General features: G+C 35.4%; 1 protein-coding gene across 2 annotated transcripts in view; it reads right to left on the reverse strand.

The window, feature by feature from the left end:
• The window catches only part of ACAP2 (ArfGAP with coiled-coil, ankyrin repeat and PH domains 2), a 156,359-nt gene that overhangs the window by 77,408 nt on the left and 66,495 nt on the right, over positions 1-12,456 (reverse strand). The gene's annotated exons all lie outside the window — the stretch shown is intronic.

Here is a 12,456-nt window from a genome sequence, read left to right on the forward strand (position 1 = left end):
TTAAGCAATAAAAAAAAGTAATAGATATACAGACCAAGATTGAGTCTCAAATTACACAGAAAGAAATCAGACCAAAAAAAATTCGATGCACATCTGTCTGGAAAATGCAAACTGATCAATAATGACCAACAAACAAGGAATAAGGACATGGCAAATTGAACAGGAGGAACTATAAAATGGCACGAGAAAACTTTTGAGGCATAATTGTTATGTTCATTAAATTAACTGAGGTGACAATTTTATGGCAGTGATGCATATGTCAACATTTATCAAACTGTACACTTTAATACACAGTTTATGTCAATTGCTCCCCAGCTTAAAAAAAAAAAAAATATATATATATATATAATGAGAGAAATAAATAGAATCTATTATTACTGTTGCTTTAAAATAACAAAACATTAACTATCTAAATTCTCCAAAATATAGCATTTAGCTAAATTATATACATTTGGATAGAATGAGAAGTACTTCAGGCAAATGTCAATAATCTAGCTGACATATTTTTAACATTTCCATTAGAATGAAAAGCATATTGCAATGCAAGGGCAACTGAGTAAAACTCTTGTTTTCTACTTAGCAATTTCAAGCTATTCAGCTATCTAACAGCTAACTGCCCACCCCACCCCCCCCATAAAATGTTGCAAAGAGCTGCCCCAATTCGGCACTAATCTATATCCCACTGAGACTTCACAGCATTTCATGTGCTAAAAGCAAAAAGCTTTAAGACTTTGCCTTGTCAATGTCCCTGGAAATTAGGTGACAAGGAAGTGTATAAGATTCTCCCCTAAAAAATTTTGCCCTTTACCTCATTTCCCCATTTTCCTTGTGTACAGTTCTAGTATCCTGACTAGTTGGGGGTTCTGATCCAGATCTTACCACAGTACTCAGCAACCACCAAAAACTTTATCTGGACTTTAAACCAAAAACAAAATTTGTTTCATCCTCAGAATCAAATACATTTCAGGGCTTCTCTTCCAGGTCTACACCACAAAACCTAGGATGGTATAATAAAGTCATAGTGACAGATTCTGGTCGGGGTTGGGGTGGGGGGCTACCAACACAAAAGCTGAGATTCAGTTCCATATTTGGAAATGAATAGCATTATTCCTAGCAACATATGCATGACAAGTAATCAACAGTGTCATTTGCTCTATCTGCTAGTTAGAAAAAGATCTTACTAAAGTGCATAAATATCACGACTGCTTAAAACCAATGGCTTACATTCAAGTTATTCCCCACTCATGTCTGTACTCAGATAAAGCAACACTATCTCTGTGATGTTCAGGAAAGGACAAAAGCTGAAATACGCTACACAGATGGCAGGCACTCTAGGAAGTTTAGCACAACACAGAAATAGGCTACACATCCATAGATAGCTTTGAACTAGTTCCAGTTCTTACCACTTAGGTCCCCTTGGCCAAGAACAAAATTTTGCAAAGTCTTCATGATCCATTCAAATATTACTGAGCTAACACAGCAGTCTCTTCTGATGATTCTGCATGACATAATCACTCCTGTCCTTTCCAGAATCTATAGGCACAGGGGTTTGTGGATTCACTGAATCTTTAAAGTCTCATCAGGTCTGCTTATTTCAGGCCTATAATAATCAAGAAGACTCTTCTTTGTTTTATCAGAAATAGGTCCCAAATATGCAAGCAAATATCTATTATGTGTTACTGTTTTTCTACATTCTCTGCCTGTCCTAACTTATCCACTTATTAATATCTAACCTCTTCTTTCTCCCTTTCTTCATTTCTCTAATGCAATGGTTTGTCACTAGCTGGGTATGAATCACACTCATTTGCAAAGCTAACAGAAAATACAAAGATCCAAGCTTGTTAAATAAGGATAGAACTCTTCTGCATCTTTTAACAAATTCACTAAGTGACTGTGTTACTCAAAGTGAAAGTGAAAGTCACTCAGTCGTGTCCGATTCCTTGTGACCACATGGACTACAGTCCATGGAATTCTCCTAGTCAGAATACTGGAGTGGGTAGCCTATCCCTTCTCCAGGGGAACTTCCCAACCCAAGAATCAAACCAGGGTCTCCTGCATTGCAGGCGGATTCTTCACCAACTGAGCTATCAGGCAAGATTGAGACAAATTGTTCTGACCAGGGGTTCTCAAATGGTTGCACAGTATCATAACCTGGGGAACTTTTAAATACTCTGATGCTGAGATAATTATAAAAACTGGTGAGATTCAGAAATCAGTAATTTTAAAGTTCCGCAGATGTGAACCAGCATTATACACATCACTTGAGTACTTGGCAGAAATGAAGAATCTTCAGAACCACCCCAGACTTACATTATCAGAAATCTGCCTTTACTGAGATTTCCAAATGCTTGTTTAGGGGAAGCAACACACTGTTTCTCAAACTGGGCTGCACACTGGGATGACGTGTGGTGTGGAGCTTTAAAGATTACAGATTGCTGGCTCTTACTCCCAGGGACTGGATTTTAACTAGCCTGGATTGTAACCCACTAGCGCTCCACTGAGAAGAATTCATCAAGGTAGCTAAATCACTAAATTACTTTCACTAGAGCAGAAAGGGGCCTCTCTTCAGTGGATGTCATGATAGATTCAGTCCTCAGAAGTGGACAAAAACAGTCTTGAGAGCAAAGGTTACCACATTTTTTCTGTAGAGCTAGACAGCATTTTAGGCTTGTGGGCCATGTAGTCTGCGTCACAACTACCCATCTCTGCCATTGTGTGAAAATAACCATAGACAATACAAAAACAAATGAATATGGCTGTGTTGCTACAAAATTTATATGAAAAAGGCAGAGAGGCAACAGGCTAGACTTGGCCTGCAAGCTACAGTTTGCCAACCCATGCTCTAGAAAAGTGGTTCACAAACTTTAGAATACGTCAGAATCACCTGCAAGGCTTGCTCAAACACATACTGCTGGCTTCCAGCTTCAGAGTTTCTGACTCAGTAGATCTGAATGGACTCGAAGAAGCTACCATTCTAATAAATCCTTAGGTGTTGCTGATGCTGCTGGTCCAGGCACCACAATTGGAGAATTATAACGCAAACACATTATAAAATTCTCTTCCTCAACCACAGTGTATTTGTATATGAAAAAGTTATTAAATAAAGCAATGGCAGGAGTAAATCATACAAGACTTCAACACAAAATATCTATTTCATACAGAAAAATTTGTACTTTAAACTTCTGCAAACACAAAATAAGAAACAAAGTTCTTTTGTGATATTAGTTATAACTGTATCATATTAAGAAGCTGCTTAAAAGGTTACTCAATTAACAGCTAGGGCCAGAATGCCTTGTAAAATTGCAAAATTGCATAATACACGAACCTATAAGGAAAATGTCAGAACTTTGCAATTTCCAAAGAAGCAAAGGAAGCAGAAAATGTGCCACATTCAAATAACAGAATTAACAGATGCATCTGATGGCATGCCAGGTAAACACAGTACTAATCACTAACCAGAAGACAATGGTGTCAAAGTTTTCATTGCTGTGTGATGATTCTACATGTTAATAATTCTTGTTCAAATTAACAACAGTTAAAATTTCTGAGTTAAAGATCATCTTGGAAGAACATTGTTGCTTTTCTAAGTATCAAAACAAATTCCTAGGGATGAAATACTCAAATGCCAAAAGAAAACTTTAAAACAAAGAGGATGAATTTGGAAGCACTGTAATTTTGCATACTGATAATGCAGCCACTAAGACAGCAAGATGTAAATTTACATTATTATTTAGAAAGTTGTGAAGATCGACTAGTATATTATTTCACAAAGGATCTCATATATGTAAAAGGCTCCATGTAGATATAAATTCCAAATTAAATTTTATGATGACGATGCATGAATCTAAGCAAAACATTCAAAACATTTCATTCATCTTCAGCTTTTTGTATAGACATGAGATAATAATATCAACTCTCTGGGGACTTCCCTGGCAATCCAGTGGTTAAGACTTCCTGCTTCCAATGCAGGGGGCACGGGTTTGATCCCTGGTTAGGGAATTAAGATCCCGTATGCTGTGCAGTACAGCTTCCCCCCAACCCCCCACCCAGAATACTAGCTGTCCAAAGGGAGAATTTTGCCTGGATTTATGATTTAAAAGTAGAATTCAAGAAGTTAAGGAGGAACAACTTTCATCTTACAGATTTGCTTAGTGCTAGTTACTTACTTTAAAAGGTGGCTTTTTTACTTAACTGGTGTTCTGTAATCTGATGGATGATCTTATTTCAAGCAATTCCTTGATATTTTTGACAATTAACATGTACCAACAATCTTTATGGACTCAAAGTGTTGTAAACAAGAGGCTGAGAATGAGTCATTAGGGACTTTCAATGCTATAATCTGAATTCACAAAGAGAATTATTAAAATGTGTAAATGGGTTTAGTAGGTAAAGCAATTTCTCCATTTACCTGCAGGAAAGCTCTGTCATTATTTCATTCAAAATCCATTCAACTTAACCCCAAAAATACATGACACTACATGTGTCAATGAAAGAAAAAAAAGAGCAATCCCACTTAATGAATGATTGTTCCTTTAAGGGATAATTTAAAGAGATGAAATTATTTAAATTCCACTTACCAGTGATAGAACAATTCCTGTCAATCAAGTGCAAAGAATAATAAATGTTCATCTGCCTTTCATTAGTATGTCTACCTATGCAGACAAAGTCCTCAACAATGAAAATGGCCACGAACTTGAAAAGATCATCAATTTTTAACTCTTGATCAGGAACTGCTTGAAACTATTTCACACATAAGACCTTTTTTTTATTAAAAGTTACATTCAGGGAAGCCAGCTCAAGTTGCTCATTAAAATATTTTTTAAATATATGGAGGCGCTACACACATTCACTATGTAATATCTCTCCTAACACTTTAAGTTTTATTTTAACATAATTCTATAAAAAATAAATTATTTACTAAATAGCTATTAACATAAGCTCATAAAAAGGAAATAAATATTTTTCACCAACACTCAGACAGGACATGACACCTTATGTCCCCCATCAGTTCTCTCCAGTGTCACACAACCATCCTTTTCTACTTTTGCCATGAGAAGAGAACAGAAGCACCAAACTACTATATTCTCACTACCAAAAACCATCTGTTGAGCAAATGAGTAGATAGGTGCAATATAGAAAGCCAAACTCACAAAAAAACAAAACAAAAAATGTCACATGCTTTCATGGAATTTTACGCAAAAATTCAACTTTAAAATTTCATTTGACAAATAATAAAATCAATAGTCCAAGCTCCTTATACCAACAGCAAATTAGAATCCAAAAGAGTCATCAGTAATGTTACATAAACAGAGCTCCAGAAAAACAACCAGTAGTCAAATCAACTCTAGCGCGTAGTACAATATATATGACCTGCTTCGGAAAAGTCATGAGTTGGCATCTTATAAAAAATACGTGAGTTAAAGAGCAACTCTAGGAAATTCTCATTCTATAAAGAATAAAGAACAATACTATCCATTTTTACAGAGAAAATAAATCACAAAAGAATCCAAATAATTTATTTTTTAAGTGACTGGAATAATCTAGGCCCAATCTATGTTTAATTTTACTTGGCTAAAAACACAAATGGTTACATTATTTGAAACATTTATTTACGCCCACAAAGTTATTCATAAATCTCTATAACATCCAGCCTTTTATACTGATACAAACTGATACACCAAGACTTAAGTGTTATGAGCTTGGTTGTAGAATGTAAAGCAGTTTTATTACCTTTAGAAAGCAGTATGTCCTACTCTATAAAGCCTCCCTTCTCCTGTAATGCTATGTAATTAAAATTTCAGTGAACAGAATACTACTAAAATAAAGCATTTTATACAACTAGGCTTTTCCCACATTTTCAACAAATAGCTGAAATCACATTTAAATCTTATAATAATTAATGCTTTACAATTTTAGAATTTTTATAATTAAACGTCATCTAGTGAAGCCCCTTCATTACACAGTGGTAGAATGTACAACTTAGAAAAATTAAATGACTTCCCCAGGATAAGAATTACATAAGTACTAAGGAGACCACAGTAATTAGGGTTAGGGTTAGGGTTAGGGTTAGGTCACAATTTCATACCTACAGCTATTAGCAGAAAAATTTCTGAGATGCTTTAAAATCGAATATGGGAATAAAATTAGAAAGGCACTAGACATCTGAGTGCAGTATTAGACAGAGTGTTCTCTATATACATATATATTAATATAAGTACATATGTAAATACACACAAGTTCAACTCTATAGCCTTTAGACCTCTAGGCCAACAGACAGACAAATAGTTTGCAAATTATCTTTCTAAAGCAACATGAATTATAGTCAAAACAGAGATCCTGAAGTTCTCAAGCACATAAAACAATAAAAGAAGAGAAAATTAAATATTTTTAATTGTCTATTTGAGCACTCAATTGTCACCAATTTAACAGATCTTTATTCATTTAATGACTTAAAACAAGGGTTATCATAATCACAGTCTCCTCAACCCTGCCATGAGTAACTCCTTCCTACCAAAGATGCTTCTGAGTAGCAGCAAAAGAGATAAATATAACAAAGTGCCTACAGTCATGAAACTTAGAACAGACAATAAAATAAGTATATATATTTAAGAACAAGATCATATACATATATGTCGTGTGTGTATGCGTTTTTAATGTGGTACATAAAAGATGGTAAATTGATAGAATGGAATCATATGGTGGTCAAGGAAGGCTTCTCATAGAGGAAGTGACCTATTAAAGTGGGAGACCTACAGAAAGAGAAGGAATATCACAGAGAAACAATCACACAGAGATGTGAAGGGAGAACGTTCTGCACAGAACAGATACCAAGTACAAAGGTCCTAAGGTGAGAATTACATTGGCATGTTCAAAGAACAACAAAGGAAGGGGTTACAACCAGACAGAGTAGAGATGAGATTAGGAAGTTACCAGCAGGAGCCTCATCATACAGGGCTTGGTTAGGATTTTATTCTGAGTATAATAAGGAGCCAGAGCAGCCAAGTAGTATGAATTAATGTGTATTTTTAAAAGTTCATTCTGGCTGCTGTACACAGAATGCATTGTAGAAGGGCAAGAAGAGAAGCAGAGAAACAAGTTATATAATCCTAAACAAAAGGCAGTAGCCGTTTACAGTTTAGACCTGGAGGTGACAAAGGACCTGGGGTATATTTTGTTAATGTGCGCGAAACAGAGTGTGAGGAGAAAAAGAAAAGTCACAGAAAAAGGTTTCAAGGATAAAAATTGTTAAGATTGTGTAATGATTTACCTACTAAAAATGTTTTCAAAATTATAGTCTTTGTGGTTGGTGTGCCAACTGTACTTTCACCACTACATCACCCTTCCATAATTGTCTCCTCTGTGATGACAGGAGCTAGAAATCTGTATATTTCCCAAACTCCCTGCAAGCTAAGAGGTCAGGTTCTACAAATGGGATCTGATGTTAGATTAAGAGGCAGGAGATAAAGAGAAGCCACTTTTCTCTCTGCTTTCTGTTCTGACACAGCCATTAGTGAGCAACTGAGCTACTCCAACTTTCAGCAGCATCAGGGGCCAATCCAGGAATGTCAGTGGGACTGCAGGTGCGAAGGCTCTTGTGGCAGCAGCAAGCAGGCAAGCTCTGACTTCCTGGCTTGGCAACAATCCAGTGCAGCTCACAGGGGCTCTGGTATCACTTCTACCCAGAGTCCTGCAGCCCTAAGGACAACAGCTCCTTCCCATGCTGACTAATCTCCAGGTGGCATCACTGTGGCTTTTTTCTTTTTTCCAACTCTCCCAATACTTTCTATCTAAGTCAATGTATAAAAATCTTTCTATAAGTAACACCATATGTTAAAAAAAAAAAAGAAAAGAAAGAAATACCACATGTGGTTTCTATTTTCCCAAATGGATACCAACCAATATAGTAAAGGAAGAAGTATCACTCCAGGGACTAGTTGCACAATTTCTGTTACTCGTCACAACACCCTTTTACATATTGTTATTGCAAATTCTATCATTCCCCTTTTATACAACAGTAAACTGAAAAATGAAAGTGATTTTAAAAACTGACCAAAATTATACAGCTCATAACAGTGAAGCCTAAACTCAAAGGTGTTTCTATCTAAATTCTATGTTCCTTTTACAATGTTAAAATCAAGAAACATCGATTGCTTTTAATTTTAGAAAAGCAGGGGAAAAAAAACAAACTATTGGAATTAGTTCAGGAAACTAGTTGTACATTAACAGCACTAGCACTACAAGGCTATAAAGCTAGAAATCAACTACAAGAAAAAAAACTTGAAAAGATACAGACAGATGGAAGCTAAACAATATGCTACTAAGCAACCAGTGCATCACTAAAGAAATCAAAGAGGAAATTTTTAAACGTCTAAAGACTAATGCCTAAAAGAGGAAAATTACTATTCAAAACTTACGGGATACAGCAGAAGCAGTTCTAAGAGGGAAGTTCATAGCGATACAAGTTTACCTAAGGAAATAAGAAAAGTCTCAAACAACTTAACCTTACACAAGAAGCAACTAGAGAAAGAACAACAAACAAAACTTAATGTTAGTAAAAGAAAATAAATCACAAAGATCAGAGCAGAAATAAATGAAATAGAGACTTCAAAAACAACAGAAAGATCAATGAAACCAAAAGTTGGTTCTTTGAAAAGAAAACTAATTCAACAATGAAAAGTTGAAAGCGTTTCCTCTAAGATCAAGAGTAAGGATGCCCATTCTCACCATTTATATTCAACACAGTTTTGGAAGTCCTTGCCATAGCAATTAGAGAAGAAAAGGAAATAAAAGCAACCCAAATTGGGAAAAAAGTAAACCTGTCACTGTTGCAAACATTTCTATGTCAACCTTTAGACAGTCTCATCAAGAATAAAAGGGAGAGGACCAAATAAAGAAAATCAGAAATTAAAATGGGGAAGTTATAACCACCACCACAGAAATACAGAAGATCATAGGGAGAATACTACAAGCAACTATACGCCAACTAAAAAAGACAATTAGAAGAAATGGACAAATTCCTAGAAAGGTACACTCTTACAAGACTGAACCAAGAGGAAACAGAATATACCAACAGGTCAACTACAGTACATAAACTGAATCAGTAATTTAAAAGTTCCCAACAAATAAAAGCCAAGGACAAGATGCTTTCTAAGGTGAATTCCACCAAACATTTAGAGAAGAGTTAATACCTATCCTTCTGAAACTATCCCAAGAAACTGCAAGATAAGGAACACTCCCAGATTCATTCTATGAGGCCACCAACACCCTGATACCAAAACTAGAAAAAGATATCAAAAAACAAAATTATAGGACAGTATCACTGATGAACACAATGTAAAAATCCTCAACAAAAAATGAATCCAAACTGAATCCAACAATACATTAAAAGGATGATACACTAAGATCAAGTGGGATTTACTCCAATATATAAGGACTTTTCAATATCTGCAAATTAATGAATGTGATAACATCACATTAACAAATTGAGAAATAAAAACCATATGATCATCTCAACCAATGCAGAAAAAGCTTTTGATAAAATTCAACATCCATTTATAATAAAAACTAGTCCAAAAATAGGCATAGAGGGAACATACCTCAACATAATAAAGGCAATGTATGACAAGTTCACAGCTAACATCATATTCAATGATGAAAAGATGAAAGCATTTTCTGTAAGATAACGAAGAAGACAAAGGATGCCCATTCTCACCACTTTTATTCAGCATAGTTTTGGAAGTCCCAGACACAGCAACTAAAGAAAAGGAAATAAAAGGAACCTGAGCTGGAAAAGAAGTGAAACAGTCACTGTCTGCACGTGGCGTTTCTATGCTCTACACAGGAAATCTTAAAGATGCACCAGAAAACTACTAGAGCTCATGAATGAATTCAGTAAAGTTGAAAGATACAAAATTAACATACAGAAATTCATTGCATTTCTATACACTAACAACCAAATATCAGAAAGAGAAATTAAGGAAGCAACCCCATTTACTATCACATCAAAAAGAATGAAATATCTGGGAATAAGCCCACCTAAAGAGGCAAAATGAAAAGACAGCCTATAGAATGGAAGAAAATATCTGCAAACATTACAACCGGCAAGGTTGTAATATACAAAATATACAAACAGCTCACAAAGCTAAGAATCAAAAAAGAAACAACCCAATCAATAATGGGCAGAAGACCTACACAGACATTTCTCCAAAGATGGCCAACAGGCACATGAAAATATTTTCAACATCACTAATTATTCAGTTCAGTTCACTCGCTCAGTTGTGTCCAACTCTTTGCGACCCCATGAATTGCATCACACCAGGCCTCCCTGTCCATCACCAACTCCCGGAGTTTACTCAAACCCATGTCCATCGAGTTGGTGATGCCATCTAACCATCTCATCCTCTGTCATCCCCTTCTCCTCCTGCCCTCAACCCCTCCCAGCATCAGGGCTTTTTCCAATGAGTCAACTCTTCTCATGAGGTGGCCAAAGTACTGGAGTTTCAGCTTCAGCAAGTCCTTCCAATGAACACCCAGGACTGATCTCTCTTAGGATGGACTGGTTGGATCTCCTCACAGTCCAAGGGACTCTCAAGAGTCTTCTCCAACACCATAGTTCAAAAGCATCAACTAATTATTAGAGGAATGCAAATCAAAACCACAATATCTCAGTATCACCTCACACCAGTCAAAATGGCTTATCATCAAAAAAATCCAAAAACAATAAAAGCTGGGAGAGTGTGGAGGGAAGGGAATCCTCATACACTATTGGTGGGAATGTAAACTGCAGCAGCTACTGTGGAGAACAGTATGGAGGTTCCATAAAAAACTAAAAACAGATATGCCATATGACCCAGCAATCCCCTTCCTGAGCACATATCCACAGAAAACTCTGATTTGAAAAGATGCAAGCGCCCCAATGTTCATAGCATGTTTACAATAGCCAAGACACGGAAACAACCTAAATGTCCATCAACAGAGAAATGAATAAAGATATGGTGTTTAAGTACACACACACACACACACACACACACAAAACTACTCATAATACTAGAATACTACTCAGCCACTAACAAGAATGAAATGTAGCAACACGGATAGACTTAGAAATTACCAAGTGAACTAAGTAAGACAGAGAAAGATAAATATCATATGATATCACTTATATGTGGAATCTTAAAAAAATTGATATAAATGAACTTATTTACAAAAGACAGACAGACTCACAGACACAGAAAACAAACTTTTGGTTACCAAAGAGTATAGTTGGCCGGGGGGGGGGGGGGGGAGCAGAGAGTATATATATTAAAATATATACATTATTACATATAAAATTGGAGAAGGAAATGGCAACCCACTCCAATATTCTTGCCTAGAGAATTCCATGGACAGAGGAGCCTGGTGGGGTCACACAGAGTTGGACACGACTGAGTGACTAACACACATAAAATAGGTAAATAACAAGGACCTACTGTATAGCACAGGGAACCATATTCATACCTTATAATAACCTATAATAGAAAGAAATCTGAAAAAGAATATATATATATATATAACTGAATCACTTTGCTATACACTTGAAACTAATATAATGTTGTGAACTCATTATAGTCCAATAAAACAATCAAAACTTTAATGCATCAAAGGACATTTATCAACAAAGTAAAAAAACAACTTGTAGAATAGGAAAAATTATTTACATATCATACATCTGATAAGGGTTTAATATCCAGAATATATAAAAAATTCAATTTAAATAAATTTTAAAATGGGCAAAGGACTTAAGCAGACAACAACGATAACAATGGCAGAAGAAAATATACAAATGGTCAATAAACAGATGAAAAGATGCTTAACCACATTAGTCAAGCAAGAAATGCAAATCAAAGCCACAGTGAAATACCATTTCACACCTACTACAATGGCTATAACAAAACGGAAGGAAAGAAGGAAGACAGATAGACAATAAGTTGACCGAGATGTGAAAAACTGGAACACTCATACATTGCTAGTAGAGATGTAAATGGAAATGTAAAATGTTGTAGCCTCTGTGGAAACCAGTTTGATGGTTTCTCAAAAAGATAAACACAGAATTACTTATGACCCAGCAATTCTACACCTAGATACATAACCAAAAGAACTGACAGCAGAAACTGAAGAAGATACTTTTACATGGTAATTTTGGTATAAATAAAATTTGAACCACAATTAAAATAAATATTATCAGATCAATTAATCCTTAATAGGTTGTCCAAAAAAAACCAAGAAAATCAAATTAACTAAAAAACAGAAAGTAGCAGAATTTACAAAGAATATAAGTACTGATAGTCCCCTCTTACAGACAGTTAAATTTTGAAGCACTGAATAATTATATGAGTCATACATATTAGATTTTTCTTAAATTATAAAAAATATATAGCTTACAAAGTACCATATTTTCAGTAAACTTTTACAAAATGT

Source organism: Cervus elaphus, chromosome 19 (genome assembly GCF_910594005.1).
Source record: "Cervus elaphus chromosome 19, mCerEla1.1, whole genome shotgun sequence".
Taxonomy (NCBI): Eukaryota; Metazoa; Chordata; class Mammalia; order Artiodactyla; family Cervidae; genus Cervus; species Cervus elaphus.